The 4,282-nt window shown below is 35.1% G+C and overlaps 1 protein-coding gene and 2 long non-coding RNA genes across 3 annotated transcripts in view; 1 reads left to right on the top strand and 2 right to left on the bottom strand.

Annotated features, from left to right (window-relative positions):
- The window catches only part of LOC116703247 (transmembrane protease serine 9-like), a gene marked incomplete in the record, with an annotated part of 81,409 nt that overhangs the window by 8,596 nt on the left and 68,531 nt on the right, over positions 1-4,282 (bottom strand).
- The window catches only part of LOC116702570 (uncharacterized), a 5,405-nt gene that overhangs the window by 1,050 nt on the left and 73 nt on the right, over positions 1-4,282 (top strand). Inside the window, exons 2-3 of the long non-coding RNA XR_004335196.1 lie at positions 39-129; positions 1,638-1,639. This is a non-coding gene — a long non-coding RNA (uncharacterized LOC116702570). The remainder of the gene's footprint in view (positions 1-38; positions 130-1,637; positions 1,640-4,282) is intronic.
- The window catches only part of LOC116702572 (uncharacterized), an 8,973-nt gene continuing 5,560 nt past the window's right edge, over positions 870-4,282 (bottom strand). Inside the window, exon 3 of the long non-coding RNA XR_004335198.1 lies at positions 870-966. This is a non-coding gene — a long non-coding RNA (uncharacterized LOC116702572). The remainder of the gene's footprint in view (positions 967-4,282) is intronic.

The following is a 4,282-nucleotide window of genomic DNA, read 5'->3' as shown; positions in this document are numbered from 1 at the left end:
GGATCTTATCTTATTTAAAATGTTTTACATGTTTTCAGATCTGTCAATTGCCATGATGACCAAGATATTCAACGGGGAAATGTGGAAAGCCGCCATATTCCCAGTCATTACTTTGCCAAATCATCTATGGTAAGTTTACAAAAATCTTAATGTCGACGTCAGGCTAGGTATAAAATCCTAATTTGATAATAATAATAATAATAATTTATTTTTTATTGTTCAGTGTTTTATTTCAACATTGCCATTGTTTAATGTTGCCATTGCGCTTTAGAACGTGTTCAGTGTGTTGTCCATTATCCCTTCTATACCTGTTTTGTCACGTTCCTGTTCACCAAATCTTAAATAAATAACTGTTTCTTGTTGTCTGCAGATAATCGAAATATTTTAGAATATTCTATTAATGCTGGCTAACATTAAAATCCAGTGATACAGTATTTAAATTGTACAGTGACTAACTGAATTTACTGTGATTAACTGATACATACTGTTAATAGTACTGTACTGCCATTTACAATACATAAAAAACCTTCCTAACTGTTTTTATTTGTACAGTAAATGAACCAGCACTACAAATCCAATTGAAATCACAGTATTTAATTATTTATTCTACAGTAAAACAAGCAATACTGTAAATACAACCACAAATCACAGTGTCTAATTGTTTTGTATTTTACAGTGAATACATAAAATACTGTAAAAGGAAGTACGGTACTTTTACTGTAAAAAGAATTCACAGTAACCTACTGGCCAGTTGTTGCCAGTAAGTTACTGTAAATTTTACTTATAATTTGTTACAGTACAGGTGAAAGTAAAGAAGTGGGCATGAAACTGACTTACCATCAGGTTGTGAGTGAGACTCTGAAAAATAGGAAACAAACACAAAACCACATTTAAAATGTATCTATATTTACTGATGCCTAATGTGATCATTCGTAACCATAGAAATAAAAAATTATAACCAAAGTCCTTCAAACCCAAAAAAAATGTCTTTGTCATGAAGCCGTCTTTCATTTGCTTTTAGTACAGTGATTAGACAAGATAGAAGAAATAATCACTGATACTGTAACAGTGGCAAAGTTTTTTCAATTTTTTTTTCAATGTGAACTATGTGGAAATTACTTATTATTCTTTGACTAAAAACTGTCTTAAAGAGTACTTAAAGAGGTACTCACTCATTCAGTATTGCTTCCATAAAGTTTGTGGGATTCACAAGACAGCCTTACTTTTGATATTTTTGCTCTTGCATTACCTGTTAATCTTCATTTGAATATTTATTTTATTCAATATGTTAATGTTATTGTTTTTTTAAATAAATATACTCTATTTCATATATATTTTTATGTGTTTTCTTACATGTGCAATAGGTTTTACTGTACCTTACAAAATTAAAGTTCATAATCTTACATACTGAAAATGACACGGTCTAACCCTGTCATTGGAAATATTTAAACATGACAACACTTATAGCGTTACCCTAGCCGGCGAAATTTAAAAAGTATTGATAGCATGAGATAAACATTAAGTAAGCTGTTATTTATGTCTGTTTTTATGAGTGAGTGGAGTTGACATACAGCGCATGTCTTTACCAACAGCCACATACTTTACATACTGTCTTGTTTTATTGTTTGAACAAATAGCAGTGTTCCAGGCTGTTTATTGTCCCATCCCACTGGTTTTACTTCCTCCAGTGTCGTCATGCTTCAAGTCAACCCACAGAGTCCCGACAGGAAACCCAGATGGGACATTTTCCTCTCAAAGCATGTATTTTACAGGTAAGGGGTGAATGTGTGTCTGCACCGACAGACATCTGATGATCACTGACAGTCAGTTTACAACACAACAATCGAGTAGGTTACAAGAGCATAGGGCAGACTTAAGAATCTCAGCTCTGCGAACAAATTAAACATATTAAAAAGCTACTGAAGGTGGAAGAGCATGCAGTACGTGTCTCATCTGCTTCAGCAAGATGGTCTGTCAATCAACAGATAATTCACAGGCCAGATGTGGACTACATTATACCCACATTACCAGTGTTGGGCAAGTTACTTTTAAGAAGTAATTAGTTAAAGTTACTAGTTACTTCTTCCAAAAAGTAACTAAATAAGACACTCAGTCACAAATGATCAAAGTAACTAGTTACTTCAGAAAGTAACTAACGCGTTACTTTCAAGTACATTTTTAAATGCTCAAATGTGACTCCACCTCCACCCTTCTTTACCCGAACAAAAAATACATGTGCATTAAACATGCACATGTATTTTTTGCTATGTATGATATGCTGAATATTATAATGAAATGGACACTTAATACAATACATTATTAACAGAAACTGTACACAAATCTAAACTCTTTTAATGTTGCTGTGGGAAAAAGTGAGACTAGCCTCCAATAAATTGCCATATATGTAGAAATTATGTGTAGTGGATTGATACAAATAACAACATAGAAGTTTTGGAACTTTTTTAATGTATTCACCGTGGAAAATCTTTAACAGGAAATGTTCTCTACCATGTTTCTACTGGGTCCTGTTTAGTTCTATAATGAAGCACCTTGTGCTTGCCTGTGTGTCAGAAATGTGCTGGATGAATAAACAGTACCAATTTACAATAAGGTACACAAACAAATGGGTAGTTAATGATTAGTTGCTGTTTTTGAAAGAGTAATGAATGATTAGTAACACTTTTTCAGAAGGGTAGTTACCCTGCTCAACAGTGACCACCATATTGAAAAACAGGAACAACCCTTCTGAAAAACAGTAACTAATCACTCGTTACTCTTTCAAAAACCGTAATTAGTCATTAACTACCTATTTTATGTGTACCTTATTGTAAAGTGTTACCGTTGTTTTTTTGTTTTTTTTAATCCACAAGTATTTTTTGTTTACTTCAAAAGTAGTATTTTAAATACAGGACTTGCACTTGTTTTACTTCACTACTTACTAACTTAGTTTGTTAAAATATTTGACTTCCTCCTCAGTGTGCTTCCACTCAGTAGATCTCAAACATGATTGGTTCAGGTGTGTGCAGTGAGGAGAGTCCTTACCCTGTGTCAGGAGAGTCAGCAGAGCCACCGCACCGATCACCTTGTACAGAGCCATGACTGTAAGTGCATGCCATCAGATCTACTCCGGCATTAAATAATCTTCTTGTGCCTCCCCTCCCCTCTCTCTCTCTACGTACAGTAAGATAACTATTGTTACCTGTCAAAAGACTCGCCCTACCCCTCACTGCTAACCTCCTGTTTAACCAGATTTTTTCCATTAATGCCACGTGACATTTCTAGTCCTCTTGTACATTTACATTTTTTTTTTTTACATTTATTTCATATCTGTAGTAACTAAAAACATAAAAAATAAATGTATAAATGCAATGAATTGTTTACAAATGACTTGTGAGGGACGACCCCTCAGATTTGTCTGGTGACCCTTTGGAGTGGCCCGTGCCTTAGTTTGGGAACCACATGACCAAACTATCCAACTGTAGATTAAGTTGTATTAGTAGAGCCACCTGGAGCAGCTAGAGCAGTAACATGCTGCTCTCACATTGATGCTTCAGTAGTGATATCTAATAATGTCACATAGAATTAGATATCAGTCACTTTCTTTATTTATTTATTTATTTATTGAACCTTTATTTATTTAAGGAAGGTTCACCTTTACTGCACTACATGTACCGTAAATTCCAGGCTATAAGCCGCTACTTTTTTTCCCCCACACTTTGAACACTGCGGCCTGTACTACGGTGCGGCTAATGCATGTTTTTTTTTTTTTTCATGCCGCCAAAACATTTTGCCTCCTAACATTAGACCAATAAAATTGATGAAAAAACTTTCTTGAAGACTGGGTTAACACGCAGAGAGCAGTCGGCCACGGTGTTCCCACCGTGCAGCTCAGACTGAAGGCTAAAGCAATCGCCACCGAAATGAAAATCGAAGATTTTACAGGTGGGCCATCGTGGTGTTTTAGATTCATGAGAAGGAAAGGCCTGTCCGTCAGGGCACGCACGACTTTGTGTCAGCAGCTCCCTCCCGACTACGAGGGAAAACTTGCTAACTTCCTCACATTCACTCAAACAAAGATAGCGGAGAATTCCATCGGGCCAGATGATATGATAAATATGGATGAAGTACCTTTGACATTTTACCTGCCTCATACTCTGTTAATAAAATAATAATAAAAATAAAAAAATGACTGTTAATAAAAAAGCTGAGTCTATCACACTGAAAACAAGTGGCCATAAGAGAACGCATTAAGAAAGTCAATAAGAAAGGTTGGATGATGGAG

Source organism: Etheostoma spectabile, chromosome 15 (genome assembly GCF_008692095.1).
Source record: "Etheostoma spectabile isolate EspeVRDwgs_2016 chromosome 15, UIUC_Espe_1.0, whole genome shotgun sequence".
NCBI classification, from domain to species: domain Eukaryota; kingdom Metazoa; phylum Chordata; class Actinopteri; order Perciformes; family Percidae; genus Etheostoma; species Etheostoma spectabile.
Note: the sequence above shows the minus strand (reverse complement) of the source record. Positions and strands in the feature narration are given on the sequence as shown.